Below are 24,786 nucleotides of genomic sequence, written 5' to 3'. Positions count from 1 at the left end.
TTACTCCGTTAAGCCAAGCGCTCTCGCTCGGTGGAGTTAGCTGATTAGCCCTCCGGGGCGGCGTCCTCACCACTGGAGGCCGGCTTGTTTTCATTCAGGTAAGCGGTTTTCATTCATTTAAATTAAAGCGGTGTTTCTCGCTGCTGGTTATCAGTTCTGCGGCGCACGGCGCCTATCCTTGTTAATATTATTAACCGCCTTATTTTGTGTAGCCTTGTCTCCGGCCTGCCCACAGGCCGGCGGTCTTGTGTGTTGTATTTGTATTGCTTGTTACTCCGTTAAGCTGAGCGTTCTCGCTCGGTGGAGTTAGCTGAGTAGCCCTCCAGGGCGGCGTCCTCACCGCCGGAGACCGGCTTGCTTTCGTTCAGGTAAGCGGTTTTTCATTTATTAAATTAAAGCGGTGTTTCTCGCCGCTGTTTATCAGTTCTGTGGTGCACTACGCCTATCCTTGTTAATATTAACCGCCTTATTTTGTGTAGCCTTGTCTCCGGCCTGCTCACAGGCCGGCTGTCTTGTGTGTTGTATTCGTATTGTTTGTTACTCCGTTAAGCTGAGCGCTCTCGCTCGGTGGAGTTAGCTGACTAGCCCTCCGGGGCGGCGTCCTCACCGCTGGAGGCCGGCTTGTTGTCGCCCAGGTAAGCGGTTTTCGTTCATTTAAATTAAAACGGTGTTTCTCGCCGCTGTTTATCAGTGCTGTGGTGCACGGCGCCTATCCTTGTTAATATTCCCGACCACGGGTGTGTTCGCCCGGTCGTTTTTCATTACCGCCTGATTGTTTATATCGGGCTACTTACTTGGGGTGTTCTCGCCCTATTTTTTAAGTTCCCTTCTGCCAGCCAGGTGTCACGGACCTATTCTCTCGCTGCGCCAACTGCTGGGTCCCCCTCGAACCGGAGGACGGCCACCGTGAGTGCCCCTCATGCCTGGGTATGATCACCTGCGGCAGGGGCTGACGGACATGGCCTGCGCAGACTGCATGTCGGAGAGCTTTGACTGCAGTGGGTCTGACGGTCACGACTCCACCTCTCCGGCCGGTTCCCAGGTCGCCAGCCATGGCACCGTGGCAGCGTCGGAAGGCGGATGCTCATCCATCCAGCCAACGCTGGGGGCCACATTGGCCCGTCTGGGGTTGGACACGCCCCGGTGGCCCAGCATCAGAGCGCTTTCTTCAGAGGTTCCGCATAGCCTTCCTCGTTGTCTGTTCCACCTTCGGCCCCATACATCGAGGAGTTAAAGAGGTGTTGGGCGGACCCTAGATGCCTTCCCACCTCCCTAGTGACTGCAGGGCCCTGGCGGCAATGCAGGACGCCCTTACCTATGGCCTCCAGCAGATGCCCAACATTGAGAGGCGGTTTTCATTTATTTAAATTAAAGCGGTGTTTCTCGCCGCTGTTTATCAGTTCCGTGGCGCACGGCGCCATCCTTGTTAATATTCCCGACCACGGGTGTGTTCGCCCGGTCGTTTTTTTTTATTATTCCGCCTGATTGTTTATTTTGGGCTACTTACTTGGGGCGTTCTCGCCCTATTTAAGTTCCCTTCTGCCAGCCAGGTGTCATGGACCCCCAGACGCTGGAGGGGACGAGCGCGGCATCACGGGAGCTGTGTGACGCGGCCCCAGGCCTTTGCCTACTCGTCGCGGGAACTGGGCCGGCTGATGTCGTATCTTGCCCTCGGCTGCCGGCAGATATGGCGGGCACAGTCCCCTCTGGCCGAGCCCGACCGGCGTGTGCTGCACTCTCTCCCTGTTGTCCCCGGGGAGCTGTTTGGTGAGGCCGCTCAGCAAGCCCTGGATCGGAGTGCCCAGGTCATCTAGGCGTAACAGCAGTTCGCTGGCCCCCGCCAGGCCCACCACCATGGCAATGCTGCCCAGTCCTTCAGGGGGCCCACACCGACTCTGTCTCGGCCATGCACCCGCCAGGAGACCAGACGGGTTGATGACTTTCGTCGCCCCACCACCTCCCGGACCCGCGGTGCCGCCCCCTACACCCAGTCCGCTCCTCGTCGCCCCCATGGTGACCGACGGGGGCGCTCTGGACGGCGCTGACATCAGCGCGCCGGCGGTCGGCCGCTTTTCCAGCGAACAGCTCCAAAGCTGGACAGCGTTGACCCCTGGGTGCTGGTGACCCTCACCGAGGGTTACCGCATCCAGTTCTGCCGCCGTCCGCCGCGTTTTCATGGGGTCAAACACACCACCGTGAGCCATCTGGGGAAGTCCCTCGTCCTCCGGCAGGAAATCGCCACCCTCCTGGAGAAAGGAGCAATCTCTCCTGTCGACAGGCAGAGACAGCAAGGTGGGTTCTACTCCAGGTATTTTCTGGTTCCAAAGAAGGACGGCGGTATCCGCCCGATCCTCGACCTGAGATCCCTCAATTCCCACTTGAGGACCATGAGATTCCGCATGCTGCGTACAGTGGATGTCTTACACCACATCCAGGCGGGCGACTGGTTTGTCACCTTCGACCTGAAAGACGCCTGCTCCCATTGTGCCACACCACAGGCAGTTCCTGCGGTTTGCCTTCGAGGGCCAGGCTTTCGAGTTCAATGTTCTGCCCTTTGGGATATCGCTGGCACCCCGTGTGTTCACCAGGTGTGCGGCAGCGGCATCGGCACCACTTCAGGCAAGGGGTTTGCGTGTCCTGCCTTACCTGGACGACTGGCTCGTCTGTTCACGGTCAGCAGCTCAGGCCCGCACCGACATCGCGACTGTGCTCTCGCATGTCGTAGAGCTGGGGCTCAGGGTGAATTACAAGAAGAGCTCGCTGGTGCCCAGCCAGGAGACGACTTTCTTGGGCATGCACCCGGATTCGAGGTCGTTGATGGTAACTCCCTCCCAGACCAGGATCCACAACATCCGCCTACTGCTTGGCCGCTTCGGACGGGGCAGGTCACTCGCCCTGAAGACCTTTCAGCGCCTGCTGGGCATGCTTACGGCAGCCTCCTCTCTGGTCCCGCTGGGACTCCTGGACTTACGCCGCTTCAGAGGTGGCTCAACGGTCTCCACCTCCACCCGGTGCTGCACGGGCACAGGCTCGTGAAGGCGACGGATACTTTTTTCAGGCTCCTCCGTCCATGGAGGAGGGCTTACTTTTCGGGGGGTGTTCCGCCGGCGGCTATCCCCTCCTGGAGGGAGGTCATCACCACGGATGCTCCCCTGGGAGGCTGGGGTGCAGTCTGGCAATGCCGGACCATCAGAGGCTACTGGAGTCCAGGGCAGCGACAGCAGCACATCAACGTGCTGGAGCTACGGGCTGTGTTCCTCGGCCTACAGCACTTCCTCCCAGGCCTGGCCGGTAGACACGTTCTGGTGCGGACAGACAACACTACGGTAGTGTACTACATCAACCACCAGGGAGGCACAAAGTCCCTCCAGTGCTTGGAAGTGGCTGGCCAACTTCTGCGGCGGGCCCATCGACATCTCTTGAGCTTGCGTGCCATGTACTTGCCAGGCACTGCCAACAGGGCAGCGGATCTGCTGTCCCGCCAGGACCCCGATCCCGGGGAATGGAGACTCAACCCAGCAGTGGTTCTCGCCATCTGGGAACGTTTTGGCAAGGCAGAGGTGGACCTCTTTGCCTGCCAGGAGTCGACACACTGCCCTCTGTGGTTCAGCCTCCACGGCCCCAGTCCCCTGGGCCAGGATGCGCTGGCGTGTGCTTGGCCGAGGCAACTGCTGTATGCCTCCCCCCCTCTGCTGCTGATCGTGCCAACCCTACACAGGGTTGCGATGGACCACCACGGGCTGCTGCTTGTCGCCCCCCCGGTGGCCGGGCCGAGTGTGGTTCCCAAGTTGCTGCAACTTCTGAACGGCGACCCCTGGTGCCTGCCAGTGAGGACGGACCTGCTATCACAGCTGGGAGGGCAGATCTGGCACCCGGATCCAGCCCGTCTGCAGCTCTGGGTATGGCTGCTGAAGGGCCGGGGCCGCTGAAGGGCCGGACCCCCTGCGAGGTCCTTGTGAGCCGGCAGTGGTCAACACCACTGCAAGCTCTCGGGCACCCCCCACCAATGCCCTCTATGCCAACAGATGGAGGCTTTTCTCCAACTGGTGCTTAACTCGGGGGGAGGAGCCTACATGCTGCCCCCTGCCGACCACTCTACTGTTCCGCCAGTCTCTGTTTGATAAGGGTCTTACCCCTGCCACCATCAAGGTCTATGCAGCTGCCATCTCTGCTCAGCATGCCAGAGTTGGGGGAAGGACCGTGGGGTCCCACCCCTTCGTGGCACGTTTCTTGAAGGGTGCTCTCCAGTTGAGACCCCCCCGACGGAGCCGGGTACCCACATGGGACCTTCACTTGGTGCTGCAGGCTCTCTGCGACGCACCGTTTGAGCCCCTGCTCACGGTAGACATTTCATGGCTCTCCCTGAAGACTGCTTTTCTTCTGGCCATTACATCGACGAGGCGCGTCGGGGAATTACACGCGCTGTCAGTCAGTGGGGAGTGCCTGCAGTGGCACTCCGGCGACAGTGGGATTACTCTGTGGCCTAACCCCTCTTTCCTCCCGAAGACCCTCTCTACTACCTTCGTCAACCAGCCCCTTAGCCTTGCGGCGTTCGAGGCAGGCCATGGTGAGAGGTTGGAACTTTTGTGCTCAGTTCGCGCCCTCAGGGTGTACGTGTCCCGTACAGAGGGCTTACGTAGGAGTGACGCCCTGTTTCTGTGCCACACAGGGCCGAGGAAGGGTCTGGCGCTCTCTAAGCAGAGGCTATCCAAGTGGATAGTCGAGGCCATATTACATGCCTACAGGCACAGTGGCTCCCCGATTCCTCCGGCTGTCAGGGCGCACTCTGCACGGGGCGTGGTGGCCTCATGGGCTTCACTGAAGGGCGTGCCCCTTTCAGACATACGCAGCGCAGCCTCCTGGGCTTCCAGCTGCACCTTCACCAGGTTTTACCGTCTTAATGTCGTCCCACATAATCCTGTGGCGACGGCTGTCATTCCAGGCCCGTCGCAGCAGCACTGAGTACGGGTAGGCACTCCTCATGACCTGGTTGGTATTAGTCATCCATGTGCTGAAAGCACCGCCTCTGGCGGTCAGGAGAAACGAAATAGAACGAGGGTTATGTATATAACCGCGGTTCTATGAGTTTCGGATGACCGCCAGAGCTTGGCAGTCACTCGGAGTGTACACGAGAAGATTTGCCAAGAGGTCACTTCCTGGGTTTACCGGTCCTTTATGCCGGGGTCACAGGGTGACGTCACCCAGGTCACACGTGACTTTGTTGTTACTATTACTCGACCTGCACGTTCGTGTGATGGATATCCATGTGCTGAAAGCACTGCCTCTGGCGGTCATCCGAAACTCATAGAACCGCGGTTATATACATAACCCTCGTTTTAAATACAAAACCTACAATTAAAAACTGTCAGTCCTGTGCGCTGTGGCGTGTGCACCTGAAGGCACGCCTTGGGCTGTATGAGCACCGAGTGAGCTCCAGCACGCGCGCCATGAACAAGACGCACCTGAACTCAATTAGCGAACTCTGTTTGGCTATTTAAGGACTGCACTGATGCAGTAGCATCGCGAAGTATTACACTAGATTACATACACATTACCGAGCCTTTCTTCCCGTGTTCTTGTTTTCCTGGTTTCTTGATTCTTGTGCCTTGTTCTCGGTCTCGTTGTGCCTTTGATGTACTGTTTGCGCCTCGACCGACCCTTTACCTGTTTTCATGTTTCTGATCTTGCCTGCCGTTTTGGACTGTTTGCCTTTGTGTGTGTTTTCTGCACTTTGTGTATATATTGCACTGTATTAAACTGAACACTTCTGCACATACATCCGCCTCTCTCGTGTACCTGACAGAAACAGTTTGTTTTTTACTGCATTTATTGAATTCCTGAGCTCCCAGCTGTAACAGGGAGTGATGTTGTGTTCCATTAATACACTTTACAGTAGATTATTAGATTCTAAGAGAATAGATGAGCCAAAATAATTGGGGATCTTTTTTTAATGGGCCCCGACTCGTTACAAATATGAATAGGTGGGCCTTAAAGTAGAAAAGGTTGAGAACCCCTGGTGTAGTGGTTAGCACTGTCGCCTCACAGCAAGAAGGTTCTGGGTTCGAGCCCTGTGGTTGATGTGGCCTTTCTGTGTGGAGTTTGCTTGTTCTCCCCGTGTCTGTTACCCCTTTTCCACCAAATCAGTTCCAGGGCTGGTTCGGGGCCAGTGCTGGTGCTGGTTCACAACTCGTTCAACTTGCGAGCCAGCTGAGAACCAGTTTGCTTTTCCATAGCTCGGGGTGCTAAGGGGAGCCACGTCATTATGTTGCTGTATACGTCAGTTACGTCGCTGTGTTTGCATAAACCTTGGCGCAAACATCGAAGCAACAACAACACAGAGAAGAAGAAGCAGCAGCAACAACAACAATAATGGATGACTTCGCGTTTGTACAGCTGCTGCTTCTCGTCGCTTAAAAATAGTGACCTTTCGCGGTCTTGCTGTTGTTGGTGGTCTTAACAACTCCGCCCCCCCACTGACATAAGCGGTTCTTTCCTCTGGCCCAGCAGAGAGTTGGTGCTAGCCTGGAACCGTTTTTTCTGGCCCCAGAGCCAGTTCTTTGTCAGTGGAAACAGAAAACCCGGTTCCAAACTAAGCACTGGCCCCGAACCAGCCCTGGAACTGCTTTGGTGGAAAAGGGGCATCAGTGGGTTTCCTCCGGGTGCTCCGGTTTCCCCCACAGTCCAAAGACATGCAGGTTAGGATAACTGGTGGCTCTAAATTGACCGTAGGTGTGAATGAGAGTGTGAATGGTTGTGTGTCTCTGTGTGTCAGCCCCATGATGATCTGGTGACTTATCCAGGGTGTACCCCGCCTTTCGCCCGTAGTCAGCTGGGATAGGCTCCAGCCCGCCCGCGACCCTGCACAGGATAAGTAGTTACAGATAATGGACGGATGATTGGCATAAGGTCCAAATAAGTGAACAAAAGCAGCATGCAGCTTCAATAAGTGTGTGTGTGTGTGTTCTGGGGTCAATGTAACCATTGAACAATACTCCCTTATTGTACATGAGATGACACTTTATGCTATTTCCTTTCTGCAGACTGTGGTACAGCGTCAGTGAGAAATCCGGCACTGCTTTGGCTTCAGCTCTCTGTACAAATCCATCACACATCAGAGAGCTGGATCTGCGTGGGTGTGAACTGGGAGACTCAGGAGTGGAGAAGCTCTGTGATCTACTGAAGAAACATGAGTGTAAACTGGAGACACTGCTGTGAGTAACTCAGTCAGTGCGTTTACATGCACATCCAAATCGAGCTGCTGTCGGTAATCGAGCTAAGGGTCCCAGCAGGGGTGCCAGAGAAATCCAATCCTACATGCACACAAGGAAATTGAGCTATTGAGTGAGGTGCACTGTGCACCCGAGCCACAGGTGGCGCTACACGCCCCATCGTGTTGGTACACTTCCGGTTGTCGTCATGAAGAAGAGCTATTCAAGAGTATAAACAAAGTTATCAGTTCTGTGTTCACAAGAAGTGTTTGTATGTACGAACAGAAGTGTTCCTAATAAAATGGCCACTAAGTTGAAGTTGATCTGTAATGGTGAACATAGTAACTGTTAGCCTGCTAACATGCTAATAACTTACCAACTAATTGGAAATGGGTGCGTACATGCCCAGACACAAGTGTTCCTAATAAAGTGGCAGCTAAGGTGAAGTGTCATGCCGACCGAGGCTGTTGTGTTTCCCGCTTGTGGTCTCGTCACTTCCGGAAGGGGCAGTGCTGAAGTAAGCAGCTCGACTCCGTAGCTCGATAGGGTTTACATGCACTAAGTAGCTCGGCTACAATCGCATAATCTAGGTCGCGTAGCTCGATTACGAGAAATCCAATTCGGTTCGATTTCAGCCGAGCTAAGGTGTTTCCATGGCATTTAGAACTTCGATTTCAGTCGAGCTACGGCAGAAATTCGATTTTCTCTATGTGCATGTATGTATGTATGTGCTGAGTGATGAAACACACTAAGTTTTATAATAATGCAGAACAAGGGCGCCTGCTAGTGTTTTTTTTTCTTTTCGTCTTTATTGTCAAAGGATAAAAATACATATCCTAAGGTACATAAGCATATAAGAAAAAAGAAAAAAAACTTGTACGTATACCAAGTTAAGCTAAATGTTTAAAAAGTAGCCTATTTACAAAGGTATTTTTAAAACGATCAGTATTTACATTAGGCATTACATATCTTGCTCCACGGAGATTATATTTGCTTTTTTTTGACGGGGAGATAAGGCTTAAGCGGATGATTATCAGTCGACAGTGCTTTCTTGTCTATTTTACAATCTTGTTTTGCTAAAAAAGTTTTAATACAGATAGGCTACGATATGAAGCGGCGCTTATGACATCTATCTAGAAAATTTTGAACTACATTAAGACTAGATTCATACGCACCATAAACAGGTAAGGCATATGTAAAACAAGGCAAAACAAGGGATAAAAATAATCAATTTCTAATTGAGTGCACTGTTCCTTTCTAAGCGTTCTTAATACATGCAGACATTTGTTCGCCTTAGTCAATTTAGTCTTTGTGTGTAATGTAAATTTAAAATCACTCTGTAATGTAACTCCTAATAAAGGTAAGCTACTGCATTGTGGGATATCACTAACAGGCTGATATACATAATTATTACATTTCTTCCGCACTATTAGTTCCTTACATTTACTAGTGTTACATGACGTCTGATTCTCATTAGACCATCTAAGAAACAAAATGACTAAATTTATAGAAGGGTCTGCTTTGTTATAAACAGGAGACACTATAGTAGAATCATCTGCGTATTTGAAAAGTATAGGATTACCATTATAGACCCTTTTCACGTGACGTCACGACAAATGCGGCCGCCATTTTGGACATGTACTACCAGTAGTTTACCACAGCCAACATTGAGGAACGGCAGCAAAGAAAGTTTTTACTTTCAGCAAGACTCCCATCATGCCACTATATTGTTGTGCACCTGGATGTAGTAACCATCAACAAACAAGGCAAGGTTTATCATTTTATCGCATCCCGACGGAGAAGATGGATAGCGGCCATTAACAGGAAAGATTGGCAGCCCTCGGCATACCAACGCTTGTGTTGTGACCACTTTGTTGGAGGTAAGATGAATAAAATTAGCCAGAAAAGGCATTACATTGCTGTTAACATTCTGTGGCGGCGAGTGTGTAACCAAATAGGTTAAAATAACCCATTGTAACCTCTTTGTTCTTCTGTAGTAGCTATTGTTGACTAGCTAATGTCAACATCATAGTAGCTAGTATGTTATGCCGCTTTTCCACTACAAACGGGGCTGAGCCGTGCCGTGCTGAGTTGGGCTGAGTCGAGCCAAGCGGGGCTGTTGGAGTTGCATTTCGACTACAACCGCGCTGAACCGTGCTGGCTGGAAGTGGGTGGACACATTGGGTGGAGTTAGCGAAAGTGGGTGGACGTTACGTGATGTCGTTAAGCAGCGCAAACAGTGACATCAGTGAGCTTTTAAGCGGCAGTCTCACGACCTGAATAGTAAACAATAAACATGGAGGACATGGAGTCGTTAGTGTTGCTGGTCTTGGTTCTGTGGCTTGTTGTTGCCGACAACGCCAACAGATACTGGCAAGAGCGTATAGATGAGGCGAGGCGCATAAGGCTTCAGAAATTCTCGTAATTCTCCTTCTTCCGGGTTTACGGTGTTTACAGATCCTAGCGTGCTCGCGGGGCGTGTGTGGGCGTGTGAGGACACTCCTCCTCACCAATCAGTGCACAGGGGAGTGTCTGCTCACGCCCCTAGCCTCACTCGGCTCGCTTTGGCCCTACTCCAAAACGGTGCGAGTTTTAGGGGCTAAGCAGGGCTGAAGCGAACTGAGTCGTGCTGATTTTTGGTCGTCGAAACGCGAGCCGTGTCAGGCTGAAGTGAGCTGAAAAAGGGTAGTGGAAAAGGGCCATTACTGTAGCAATGTTTACGTTCAGTCATTTGGATGACTGTTTAAACCTTTCAGTCTCAAGTTTTTCCTTTACTGTATTTACTAGTTTACTGTAATTATGATCCGGCAACTATTTACACCGGATCCAGTGTGAATAGCTGCCGGAGCCAACGTCTGAGGTTCCGGAGCGCGCTCCGGCAGCTATTTACCTGTACAGGGCTTAATTTGAGGGGAGCAAGCCGGAGCGCGCTCCGGAACCTCGGACGTTGGCTCCAGCAGCTATTTACCTGTACAGGGCTTAATTTGAGGGAGAGCAAGCCGGAGCACGCTCCGGAACCTCGGACATTGGCTCCGGCAGCTATTTACACTGGATCCGGTGTAAATAGCTGCCGGATCATAATTACAGTAAACTAGTAAATACAGTAAAGGAAAAACTTGAGACTGAAAGGTTTTAACAGTCATCCAAATGACTTAACGTAAACATTGCTACAGTAACATACTAGATACTATGTTGTTGACATTAGCTAGTGCTAACAGCTAGCTGCTAGTACACTGCTACAACACAGACACCAACCCTAATAATACGGTTCTTCATCATTGCCTAGTAACAGCAAATTTATAACGGGCCATGTCTCAACAGACTAAGAAGTTATTTCAATGACATTTAATAACATTTTGTTTATCCTGAGGACCGAAAGTAAATGAAAATGTGAACAAACCTTAGCTGTAATAAGATGGCGACCACCGGCTCCAGGGTCGACCCGCTGATGTAGGCATGTTACCCAGCCTGACACAAAATATTTGTAGGCATCCAAACTCTTATACGCTTTCAGATCAATACCTGTGTATGGCGATGGGTTTTTAACGACATAGGTATACAGATCATGTGGGCCGAAGTCAGGTAAAGACGAGGGCTTCGTGTACTTCCGTACGTCAGTGAACAATCCTGGTGGAAGCAGGTAAACGTCGTTCTCTAAGCCTGCTAACCTCAATTTTTGCAAATACCTCTCCCTCTGCTCACCCTGTAAATGCCCTACGTCACTGGATAGTGAAGGTGTTTTCTGCATCTCGCTCCTTTTTCTTTTATGTTTTTCGTTTGTCGCCTTCCTCGCATTCAAACTGATTCAAGCCGAAGTCCACTACATGTCCAAAATGGCGGTCGCGTTTACAAAGGTCACGTGACTGAAAAGGGTCTATAACGTATGTCAAGATCATTAAGGAAAATGTTAAAAAGGTGCGGTCCGCTGACACTGCCCTGAGTAGTCCCTTTGTTTACAGACTTCCAATTGCAACTGTGATTACTAGAGAAGATTCTTTGTTGCCTACCAAAAAGAAAACTGTGATACCAATTGATTATGTATGGGCTAAGCGCTAACTGTTTGAGTTTGTTTGACAAAAGATTATGCTTAACACAGTCAAAGGCCTCGCTGAAGTCCATTGTAAAAACTCTAACGGCTCTGCAGTCAATGTCATCCAGGTATTTACACACCTGATGCTGGATGGTGATCAGCGCATTGGTACAGTTACCTCCTTGTCTGTATGCGAACTGAGAGGGGCTAAGGCTAGCTTTGACCGTTTTCCTGGCGAAGTTCTCAAACACAACCTTTTCAAAGGCCCTCGCAATAACAGGTGTTACGTTAATGCCTCTGTAATCTTTGTCCTCCTTCGGGATATCCAACTTGGGTAGCAGGTTGATGTTAGCTCTCTTCCAGGACTCAGGCCATTCGTACGTTCCAAACTTTAGAAATAACAGGTGTAAATATTTCTGAAAAGTCTTTCCAGATCCAGAACGGGATCTCATCCGGGCCAGTAGCAGTTTTCTTTAGTTTCCCAAGAGCATTCTCTCAGATAATTCGGGAACCTCCACATCATCCGCAATTTGCATGTTGATTGGTCGCATGTAGTTGTCATCACAGCAGAGTTACCCAAAATAATCATTAAGACGGTCCATGGTATGTTCATCCAGAGCAACGTAGGTCGAGTTACGGCGCTGAGAAATAAAGTCTACGTTTTTCCACCACTCGCGGCTCCCTAAGATTGTAGAAGGGTTTCTCCAGTTCTGGCTAATTACTTCCGAAATTCTGCTATTAATCACTATAAGGCGTTCTTCGTTGTTTGGAGAGAGAGAGATTCTTGATTTTGCTCTAAACATTGATCTTACGAGAGGAGTCATCCAAGCAGGGTCACGTGATGACATACGCACAGATCTAAAAGGCGCATATTTATCCATCAGTGAGCGACTCTTTTCTTCAAGCCGACCGACTGCCTCATTTATGTTTGTTGCCTTGGTAACATCTCCCCAGTCCATATCCGCCAATGCAAGATACAGCGCTCGCTTGCGGTGTTCTCTACAGTCTAGCACTTTACGATGAATGGGCTTCAGTTTCCGACCCGCTGGCAAAACAAAGCCTTTGTGATCGGTTTTTATTAGCATGTGAATGGGATAAGCTTTTCCAAAAAGTTCCGGGCGGTTGGTTAGGCAATTGTCAAGAATAGCATGGCCCCTCGTGGGGAAATCAACCATAATGTCCCACCCTGACAAAGCCTTTAGTTCTTGCAAATCCAATCGATTGAGATCACCGCCACATACCATGACTATTTCAGGGTGTTTTTCCAACACCGAGTCAACAAAGCCAACCAAATAGCCCATTAGATCTTCATCACGGTAATTGTACTTTGGTGGATTGTAAAGGCCACAAATTAGCATTCGATATCCAGAAGGCAATACCAGAGTCAAACAGATCAATTTGTATAGCTTAGAACGATAAACATCCAAAACTTTTAAATTTTTCCGTACATGGACAGACACTCCACCTTTTTTCCTTTTGTCCAAATCAGCCCAACCTCTATCACGCCTGTAGATTGCATACTCAGGAATATTCACAACTGCATCAGGCACATCGGTTGAAGGATGTGTTTCAGATACCACACACACATCGATATCCTGGTTTCTGAAGTGAGTTTCGAGAGCAACTGGTCCCCTTACACGGTTCTTTGTTTTTGCCAATCCACAAAAAATTGTGAAAAGACAGTTAGGAACAGCAAAATACGTGGCAGGAGCAGCACAGGTCGTTGTTGTATTTACTCGGGGAATGCCAATCAGATTGCTTCGGTTAATAGGGTGACATATAGATTTTACTTTAAGGCGGCGGGTTTCAACAACAGGGATGTTCGGTTCAGCGTATTACCCGTGCCTCTCGGCGTAGGGTAGGCACACGCTGGTCCGGCCATTGTGGCGCGCGTGCAGCCCCGGACATCTAAGGGCATCACAGACCTGTTATTGCTCCATCTCACGTGGCTGAACGCCACTTGTCCCTCTAAGAAGTTTGGGACGCCGGCTGCGAGGGGCCGTGTAACTATTTAGCATGCCGGAGTCTCGTTCGTTATCGGAATTAACCAGACAAATCGCTCCACCAACTAAGAACGGCCATGCACCACCACCCACAGAATCGAGAAAGAGCTATCAATCTGTCAATCCTTTCCGTGTCCGGGCCGGGTGAGGTTTCCCGTGTTGAGTCAAATTAAGCCGCAGGCTCCACTCCTGGTGGCGCCCTTCCGTCAATTCCTTTAAGTTTCAGCTTTGCAACCATACTCCCCCCGGAACCCAAAGACTCGTGGTTTCCCGCACGCTGCCCGGCGGGTCATGGGAATAACGCCGCTGGATCGCGGGTCGGCATGGTTTACGGTCGGAACTACGACGGTATCTGATCGTCTTCGAACCTCCGACTTTCGTTCTTGATTAATGAAAACATTCTTGGCAAATGCTTTTGCTTTCGTCCGTCTTGCACCGGTCCAAGAATTTCACCTCTAGCGGCGCAATACGAATGCCCCCGGCCGTCCCTCTTAATCATGGCCCAGGTTCCGAAAAACCCACAAAATAGAACCGGAGTCCTATTCCATTATTCCTAGCTCAGGTATTCAGGCAGGTTGGGCGGCCTGCTTTGAACACACTAATTTTTTCAAAGTAAACGCCCCGGCCCCCCGCCCCACGCCCCGGGGAGGGGGAGGGAAGGAGGCTTTTGCGCTGGACACCCAGCCAAGGGCATCCGGGGGGCGCCGGGGAGGCAGGGTCTGGGACAGGCGGTGGCTCGCCTCGCGGCGGACCGCCAGCCCACTCCCGAGATCCAACTACGAGCTTTTTAACTGCAGCAACTTTAATATACGCTATTGGAGCTGGAATTACAGCGGCTGCTGGCACCAGACTTGCCCTCCAATGGGTCCTCGCCCATGGGTTTAGGATACGCTCATTCCGATTACAGGGCCTCGAAAGAGACCTGTATCGTTATTTTTCGTCACTACCTCCCCGTGTCGGGAATGGGTAATTTGCGCGCCTGCTGCCTTCCTTGGATGTGGTAGCTGTTTCTCAGGCTCCCTCTCCGGAATCGAACCCTGATTCCCCGTCACCCGTGGTCACCATGGTAGGCGCCTATAGTACCATCGAAAGTTGATAGGGCAGACATTCGAATGAGACGTCGCCGCCGCGGGGGGCGCGCGATCGGCCCGAGGTTATCTAGAGTCACCAAAGCGGCTGGGGCGGGGGGAGCCCCGAGGACCCCCCCGCGCCTGCGGATGGGTTTTGGGTCTGATAAATGCACGCATCCCCAGCACCCCCCCGGCTCCGGGGAGCAGGGGAGGAGGGTCAGCTCTTCTGTCCAGCCCCTCTTCTGCCTCTGTCTCGCAAAATGCCTAGTGACTTCAGTTCAGACAGGACGGTCCTATCAGGCTTAAGTGCCATATGCCTGAGGGACAGGAGTTTCAAACGGTCGTAAGCTGTATTCCCACTGTCTGGTCTTTTGCAAACATTTCCCATCTGCTTCCTCCCTGGAACGACAAGCTCTGAACCAGGGTGAGGCTGGACATCCATACAGATCGTAATATCTAGTAAAATGGACTGTTCCGGAGCCACCAGGAAAGTCAAGCCTCGATCACTCCATAATACAATCACCCGTCGAACTCGATATTTATGCGAATAGGGAACTTGAAACCGGCTGTTTTGGAGCCACGGCGTTTCGTTTTCCTTAAATCTAGCTTTTAAAAGCTTGAAAGCAACTGTCAATGTAATAAAAGTAAAGAACAAACACAGAGCTCTTACAAATGTGGCGGCCATGTTGGCGCCTGCGCGGGTTTTTTTTTTTTTTTGTGGGGGGACTGGTGAAGATAAACTGCCCTTTAGGTGTGAATGAGTGTGTAAAAGTGTGTGTGCATGGAGCCCTGCAATGGACGGTACATTAAAGAAAACCATCCTGTAATTCAACACAAGTTTTCTGACAGTAACACACACGGGCTCAGCACTAGTAAACAGCTGTCAGCACTAATACTGAACAGACGGTGAAAACTTAGTTTAAAAACTGTTATTTTTAACAGTTTTAAAAGAGGCTAATATTACCCAAAATAATATTTACATTTTATTTACATTTACTTCATCATTCCATCCTTTACACTTCTATCTTACAAATAAGAAAAGTCACAGCAGCTCACAAAAATACACTGAATTATCAGTCTAGTGATTGGCGTTGTTAACTTTCAGATATAAGACATACAGTTTTGCATGTTTATGATTTTTGTTGTATTTAATTTGCTAAAGCTGTACATGTTCACATATGTTTCCTTACACTGAATGACAAAGGTGAAACTCGTATTGTGAAAGGAGCGGAAGTGGATGTGGTCGTTCAAGGGGAGGAAGATGGAGGTTGCCATTAAAACATGTCAATAAAACTTTTGAAGAGGGTCTTATTGTCATGTAACAGGCATAAGGTCCAAATAAGTTCACAAAAGGCAGCACAATTAGTGTGTGTGTGTGTGTGTTTTCTGGGGGGCAATGTAACCACAATACTCCCTTAGTGTACATGAGAACACTTGGATAAAAAGAAATCAGAATTAAAAAAAAAAAAAAATTCATCTCAGGTCTCTTTTCTTTTTTTTCTGTCCTGATGGACTAAATGCCGTTTCCTTTCTGCAGACTGTGGTACAGCGTCAGTGAGAAATCCTGCACTGCTTTGGCTTCAGCTCTCTGTACAAATCCATCACACATCAGAGAGCTGGATCTGAGTTGGTGTAAACTGGGAGACTCAGGAGTGGAGAAGCTCTGTGATCTACTGAAGAAACACGAGTGTAAACTGGAGACACTGCGGTGAGTAACTCAGTGATGAAACACTGAACTGAGATCACAATCTTTAATAGTTTTCTGTGAATCAGAGCTTTCCAGATGCACACGAACAAAACTGACAAGATCTTCATCTCTGTATTAACATCTGTGTTTGTGTTACATTCACAATGAGTTCATGAATCTCTTCATGTTCACACGTACGTCATTATCTCCCTGTCTGCAGGTTATCTCAGTGCAGAATAACAGAGAGAGGCGGTGCTGCTCTGACTGCAGCTCTGAGCTCAAACTCCTCACATCTGAAAGAGCTGGATCTGAGTGGGAATGAACTAAAAGGTTCACTCACACAGCTCGAGGAGTTGCTGAAAAGTTCAGGAGGCCGGCTAATGTAAGTGACCTTAACACACACAGGACTGAATGTATATTTCCTCTAAAATATAATGTAAGAGCAAGAATGTCATGTCTGTTCGAGTAATGTAATGGGATAAATCAACAGAATGTACCGATGATAATCGTATTGACAGAAGCCAGGGGCGCCGCTAGAAATCTTGGACCCTATGAAAGATTACAATTTAGGGCCCCCCGGTAAAATTTTCAAGTGCAAGCAACTGAATTTGAAGTCTGTTTTTGGCTGGCACTTCTACTTTGTGAAGTAGCACACTTAGCATGTGATCAGCTACCTAGCAAGTTTAGGTGATACAATTATTTGGTATATGAACATTTTAAATGCAGAACTGTCAGAATTAGGCTGAATAGACTGTTGCCTTAAAATTAAAATTCCATGATATATATGGAAGGTATATATATTTTATTTTATGAGCAACTATTATTAGGCCACTCAGTAGCCTATGGAGTTCCTTCAATCCAAATGTTTGTGTTGAGAGAAACTGCATGCATCACTGTATCAGTATGGATTTATAACATTCTGTATGCACATTATGGAGACTCCAGAGCCCTCCAGCAAACATCAATAATCAGGATTACAAAATGTATTCCTTTGTTTTCTCCATTTATTGACTCATTGTATGTGATCAAATGTATGCCTTGACGAATAACTACACTAGTTTTTTGATACAGTTACAGAGTGCACTGCAAGAAATCCACTAAGTGTTTTTGGTTTCTTTTAGGCATCACACATTTATTAGAAAACACAGCAAATATTCAAGTTAAATACTTAGCAACAGTATCAATAAATCCACACATGAACAATAGCAATGATATCTATGACCACAGCTAATGTGCAAAATATTCAAGTTAAATACTTAACAATATCAACAAATCCACACATGAACAATGGCAAAACACCTAGACTTAATTATACAATAAAGATACCTATGACAAAAGGTGATTTTTTTTTTTTTTTTTTTTTCCACACACAGTGTTCTCAACTTTCATGGCCTGAGGAGGGCGCTGGCTCTGAACTATCCATAATGTGCAGAATAATGAACTCCATACTAAGTTACCTAAGAATAGTTGCTCATAAAAGAAAGAAATGTCTTTTCATTTTAATGTAAGTCTTAATAGTCTAATGCTGCTTACTGTAGCCTAGCAATTAAAATAGTTTTTAACCCTAAATCCTTTATTCATGGATTGTACTGCTCACCTCCTCCTAGGATTTGGGTTGAGGGCTGGGGTCCTATTCCTGAGGCTGAATCTGTGTATGTTGAGGGCACCTCATTAGTTTTGAAACCAGTTATTAGCACCAGTATCATGTACTGTAGGCTAGCCTAATATTTTACCTCACGTATTAGCCCAGTAGGCTAGTTTACTGCACAAGTTTAGCTAGTTCTGTGCACAGACATTTTGGGGGGCAAGTGCTCTGGGGGGAAAAAAGGGCACTTTTTTGCGCATGTGGAACACCTTATTATAAAAGTCTGAGATTTAACCCTCCTCTTGTGTTCGGGTCGCCACTGACCCGTTTTAGTTTTTAAAGGTGTAAAACAACCACTTAATGTTAATTTATTACATCAAGGCTTTTTGACTTTGCCAGGAATCTCTAGTTGAACAAAATAGAAAAAGAAATTTGTTTTCCTAAATCTGAAAATGGTCTAGCAAAAAATATAATACTTATGTGCAGTTGTTTCTGTATGCGACGGGCTACTTCACGACAAAATTACAGCTTGGGCTTAGAGGGCAAACAATACATTTTCACTCGATTCATGTGTTAGCTGGCTGGTGGGGCAGGGGAAGAGCTGACTGACTGCCCGATGTGTTGTCTGCGCTACAACAAGGCCGTGGCTTCCAGGACGCTATGCTGCTGCAACCTCACATTGAATGCACTGCACGCTTGTTCACGTGACAGAGCAAGAGAGACAGAGGTCCGGTGTGTGCGCGGAGGGGGCACACATCGGGACATTATTTTCACACACGCTTTTAATGCCGCGGCTTTTCTAAAAGATCATGTCGACATTGGCCTCAGTAAACTGTAAAAAAAAAAAAAAAAAAGAATTCAAAAGGGCACTTTTTTGGACAGCGGGCAGAGGGGCAGGTGCTTGAGCACCACCTCATGTCTATCTGTGCACGCCACTGTCTGTGCAGACCTTCTACATTACAGTCATCTGATCTTCCATGGCAATAAACGTGAAGTATTTAAATAAAATGACACTGCACTGCTGATTGAAAAGGCAAGGCAAGTTTATTTATATAGCACATTTCATACACAGTGGCAGTTCAATGTGCTTTACAGAGGTAAAAGCAAAACAGTAAACAATAGAAAATAAAATTACATAAATTTTTTCTAATATACAATATTATAAGAATTAAACAATTAATTAAAATAAATATAATAAGAATTAAACAATAGTAGAAATAAAATAATAAAATGAAGTTCAAATAGGGGGAGAAAAAGAAGAAACCAGCAGAATAAAATAGAATAAAGTTAAAGTAAATTTGAAACATGCAGAGACTGTAAAAGTAAAGATTATAAAATGTAAAAAAGACAAAATTATTTAACAGAAAGCATCTGAGAACAGCTTGGTCTTTAACCTAGATTTGAAGCTGCCAACAGCAGGAGCATTTTTGATGTCCTCTGGCAGTTGGTTCCATAGCTGCACTGCATAGTAGCTAAAAGCTGCTTCACCACACTTTGTTTTAACAACTGGTTTTACCAGTAAATTTTTCTGTTTCGATCTGGTAGATCTGATTGGGTTAGGCCGCTGCAACATATCAGAGAGGTAATTGGGCCCTGTACCATTTAGAGATTTGTACACCAGCACAAAGTCAATTCTGTAGCTTACTGGAAGTCAGTGAAGGGACCTTAGAATTGGAGTAATGTGCTCTGTTCTTTTTGTTCGTGTGAGAACCCTCGCCGCTGCATTTTGAACCAGCTGAAGTCGTTTGATGGTCTTTTTTGGCAGGCCTGTGAAAAGGCCATTGCAGTAATCAACCCTACTAGAGATGAAGGCATGTATTAGTTTTTTCAGATCATTTTTTGACAAAAGTCCTCTTAGTTTGGGAATGTTTTTTAGGTGATAAAATGCCGTTTTAGTGATTGCTTTCATGTGACTGTCAAAGTTTAACTCGCTGTCAATGAAAACACCAAGATTTTTAACCATTTCTTTAGTTTTAATCCCTTTTGTGTCAAGAATAGTGGTAATCCTGAGTCTTTCATCTTTTTTTCCAAATAGAATTACTTCTGTTTTATCTGTGTTCAGCTGAAGAAAATTTTGTGACATCCAGCTGTTGATTTGATCGATACACTGGTAGAGACATTCAAGGGGAGCATAATCATTAGGTGATAAAGCAAGATAAATTTGGGTGTCATCTGCATAGCAGTGATTCAAAATTGAATTGTTATTGATAATTTGCCCAAGTGGGAGCATATAAAGGTTGAAAAGTAATGGTCCAAGAATCGACCCCTGGGGGACACCACAGGTCAAGGACATTGACGTTGAGGAACAATTTCCCATGGTAACAAAGAAGCTTCTATCTTTTAAGTATGAATTTAACCAATTGATAACTTTACCAGTCAATCCAACCCAGTGTTCAAGTCGATATAGCAGTATGTTGTGATCAACAGTATCAAAAGCTGCACTGAGGTCCAGTAATACCAGGACCGATGTTTTGCCTGCATCAGTATTAAGACGTATGTCATTTATAACTTTAATCAGTGCTGTTTCAGTGCTATGATTGGCACGAAATCCTGACTGAAAATTATCAAAACGGCTGTTTGATATCAAGAAGGCAGTTAATTGATTGAAGACAATTTTTTCAAGGATTTTCCCGATGAATGGTAAATTTGATATTGGCCTGTAGTTATTTAATACTGAAGGATCCAGATTATTTTTTTTTAAGTAGGGGCTTTACAACGGCTTTTTTTCAGGGACACAGGAACAACGCCAGTCTCTAGGGATGTATTTATAATTTGAAGCACATCTGTAATTATAAGATGAAGAACAGACTTAAAAAAGTTGGTGGGCAGAATGTCCAATTCAGATGTTGAGGAACTGAGATTTTGTACAGTTTTTTCAAGAGTCTCATAATCAATTAAACAAAATTCTGACATTGTGTTGAAGTTATCTATCTGTGTCACTGGTGATTGCAGTTTTTCAATTTTTTGCAACTGAGATACATTATGAGGAATATTCTGCCGTATTTTATCAATTTTACCTTTGAAAAAGGATGCAAACTCATTGCATTTATTAACTGAGAGAAGTTCAGGTGCTAATTGTGGTGGGGGATTAGTTAGCTTCTCTACTGTTGAAAATAGCACATGGGCATTGTTCATATTCCTGCTGATGTTGGAGAAGAAAGACTGTCTTGCTTTATGAATTTCATAATTATAATTACAAAGCATCTCTTTATGGATTTGATAATGGATGTGAAGTTTAGATTTGCGCCATTTTCTTTCAGTCTTCCTACATTCTCTCTTTAGCAGTTTAACAGCTGGGTATTGCTTCCATGGTGCTTTCTGCTTATCATTGACTCTTTTTTGATTTTGAATGGAGCAATATCATCCATAATTTGGGTCATGTTTAAATTAAAAATTTCCAGTAAATCATCTACAGAGTCTGACATTTTGGTTGAGATCCGAGAGAGAGCTTGCTCAAAGAGAGCACATTGTCTTTTATGACTCTCCTACCCATAGTCGTTGAGCTGTTCTGAATGTGAGGAGACGTAGAAACATCAGAGAAAACACAGAAATGATCGGATAAGGCAAGATCAACAACAGTAGTAGAAACAGTAAGACCCTTTGTGATGACGAGGTCAAGAGTATGACCACGAGAGTGGGTCGGCCCCTGTACATGTTGTACTAGGTTGAAGTTGTCAATAAGTGCAAGTAGTTCATTGGCATAAGTGTTATCAGTATTATCTACATGCAAATTAAAATCCCCAGATATAATAAGACAATCAAACTCTAAGCAAATGACTGACAACAGTTCACCAAACTCTTCAAGAAAGACTTTGGCTGAATGTCTCGGAGGCCTATAAATTGTTAATAATAATATGTTAGGAGAGCATGTAACAAGTGCACATAAGTGTTCAAAGGACGTAAAATCACCAAGTGAGGATTGTTTACATTGAAAAGAGACTTTGAATATATTTGCGATCCCTCCACCTTTCCCTTGTCGGGTAACATTCAAAAAATTAAAATTTGGGGGAGCTGCTTCAATAAGGGTGGTAGCACTATTTGCTTGATCCAGCCAAGTTTCAGTTAGAAGCAAAAAAATCAAGATTGTGTTTGCAGATAAGATCATTAATTAAAAATGACTTGTTTAAAAGTGATCTAACGTTCAGAAAAGCTAGCTTTACAGAAAGTCTAGAAGTAATATCTGCTTGTGCACTCTGTTGTTTTAAAACAGGAAGGAGATTAGATTGGTTTGCCCCCAGGGTTAAACGTGCTCTGTTTTCTATTTCTTATCAACACAGGAATAGAGAATGGCATAGGCACATTGGGTCCCTGCTGGTTTTCAAAACTACACCCATTTGCAGGGACCCAGAGTATATCAAACAAGACTTTCTAAATGTTCCATTTGGTTTGAGGGTGAAAGGATTGGAGATGACATGTATCTTTTGGATGGTGAAAAAGATTTGTAGCCAGCTGAAAGTCCTAGGCGAACACAATTTTGATGAACTGGGTACACTGCTTGTCGCGACAGATTTGGGCTGGAAAAAGAGAGTGTAGCCATTGGGAGCAATTTTTTCATGCTATTTGGGAAATCCATCCTGTGGGAAGATGGAGCTGGCGAAATGAAGTCAGAAGAGCGAGAAATTGGTGAGTTCTTTGTAAAGCAGTTTGTCTCTGATTTTTGGCAGTCTGTCTTTGAATCTTGGCAGTCTGGCAGGTCAGATGTCTGTGTGTCCTTGATGACGACTTGCAAAGATGATTGTTTAGGCTTTGCAGAGGTATTGTTTTTTGTAACTGTGTCAGTCTGCGACATCTTATCAACTGTTTTCCTCAATGCTGGCCGAGAAAAGATTGCAAGTCTGTAATGGTCTACTAAGACTTTGGCTCCAATCCAGCTGAGTTCAGTGCTATTTGGCTTGTAGAATTCTCTGCGATTCCAGAAAAGGTTAAAATTGTCTATGAAGTTCATACCAAATGAAAAACAAGTTTTTCCAAGCCAGGTGTTAAGACTGAAGAGTCGAGAAAATGCAAAACTTCCTCTCGCTGGAAGTGGGCCGCTAATAAAAGATTGTATTCCAGTCTTATAGAGCTCAGAAAAAAGTTTTCTGAAATCATCTTGGACAAACAGCTGTTCTCTGAAAACATCATTTGCTCCCACATGCACAACAATACGTTTAATAGTTTTATGCTCGGACATGAGTTTCAAAATGCTGTCTTTGGTGTCAGAGATGGATGCATTTGGAAGGCAGCAAATAATCATCCCATGACCTTTTAATTGTCTTACAGTGGAATCACCAAGAACATGGGTTGTGGGATCAGGTGGTGTTACGAGCTGCTTTTTGCCTCTTCCCACAGCTCTTCGATCTTGGTGCGATCTCTTTTTACGATGTGTTTGTCCGCTTGAAAAATCCTCTTCCACATCCCTGAGGCATTCAAATTTGTTCTGAAGTCTTATGGGCTGTGGATTTTCCATAGGATTGTAGATCCTATTGTAATTTGTAGAACGAGCTGGTGTTGAAGTAATTACTCTTCTGTTTTTATTTTTGGGCTTGCCACCCATCATTTGCCAGTTTTCTGTACTCACATTTTGCCCAGCTTGATTGATGATTTCATCCACTCGATCTGCAATGCCCTCGGTCTGTCGGAGTGCAATCTCTGCATTCTCAGCCACTGTTTCTGTACTCCTTTCCTGAGATATCTCTTTTAATTCGTCCGTCTTTGGCAGAGCATCAATCTTTGATTCCAGAATAGAAATCCTCTGTTCTAGTTCCATGCATTTTCTGCAGGATTTTTTGCCCCCTGGCATTTTGTTTTAAAAACTAACTTCTTATAAAGATGAAAAATAAAATGAAAAAATAGTGGAAATTAAATGAGAAAGTAAAGTATAGAAATAAAGATCAAGAAAGCAGGAGCAAAGCAAAGAAGCGTCCTACTCGCTTGAGTAGGAGGAGCAGAAAAAAAACATTCCCCACAACTGAATGAATAAAGCAAGAAGATGTGTACAAACGTGAACACTTTAATGGAAGGTGCAACAAGCTGTTCAACACAGCAATATGGCCAAACTGTCAGAATGGTATGTTAAACAGAAAAAAAAAAAAGAGACAAGTGATTTGAGAATATATACTACGGAAGCCGCGAGAGGCCCTTCATATAATCCTTTTTTTTTTTTTTTTGTTCACCTTGTTATCCCGAGATAACGACATAATTAATTCAGGATCTCAAGAAAACAACACAACTAATTCGAGATCTCGAGAAAAAAATGTTATTCCGAGATCTCGAGAAAACAAAACAATTATTTCATGATCTCGAGTAAACAGCTGAGAAATGGTTCATTCAGGTGCGCCAAGAGACTTGTGATATGCTGACTTTGGGGCTATTTCTCATTCTGTATAGACGCAACCTTGGTCATTAGAATGTCTGGAATAATCGATCACCTAATAAGGCAATATTTTGATCAGGGGTTGACACAGGGAGAGATTGCATTAAGTCTTTTAATAAGGGATAATTTCAAAATTAGTCCGCGGCACCTCCGCAGAAGACTGGCCCGGCTTCGTCTCTACCGACGGAGATACAGTGATCCAGCTGAGATCATGAAATAATTTTGTTTTCTCGAGATCTCGGAATAACGGTTTTGTTTTCTCGAGATCTCGAATTAGTTGTTGTTTTCTCGAGATCCTGAATTAATTATGTCGTTATCTCGGGATAACAAGGTGAATAAAAAAAGATTATATGAAGGGCCTCTCACGGCTTGCGTAAATATACACTCAAACAAAACAGCAATAAAAGAGGAGAGGGGCGACAGCCCGAGGAAAGCCCCCACAGGAACGCACATCATTTGCAACATAGGCTACCCAACTCAGTACAAGAACAAAACACTTACAGCGTGTGCAGTAGGCTTCGTGCGCATTGTTCTGCATCGGAGGAAGGGGTAGGTGCCCTGTAAATCTTTGGAAAAGGTACATTTTCTTTTCGGCATAATTGCTGCGACATTACTGCTGCTAGACAAAGAACGCGCCAGTTGTTTATTTTATTGTTGCATGGCAACACGTTCTGTTGTCTGGAATAATGTGGCTAAATAAACACCCATGCCACAGGGCCAGGGGGCAGTAACCAGGAAAGTTTGCGATTCCTGTCAATTCGTCAAAATAGTAAATGCAGACATTTCTCCGCTAATGATTCCCACGCTGCTCAGTCGCAAAAGTCGCGAGTGGCGAAAACCGGGACATA

The sequence above is a fragment of the Neoarius graeffei genome, chromosome 6 (genome assembly GCF_027579695.1).
Source record: "Neoarius graeffei isolate fNeoGra1 chromosome 6, fNeoGra1.pri, whole genome shotgun sequence".
NCBI classification, from domain to species: domain Eukaryota; kingdom Metazoa; phylum Chordata; class Actinopteri; order Siluriformes; family Ariidae; genus Neoarius; species Neoarius graeffei.
This window is presented reverse-complemented; position numbering follows the sequence as displayed.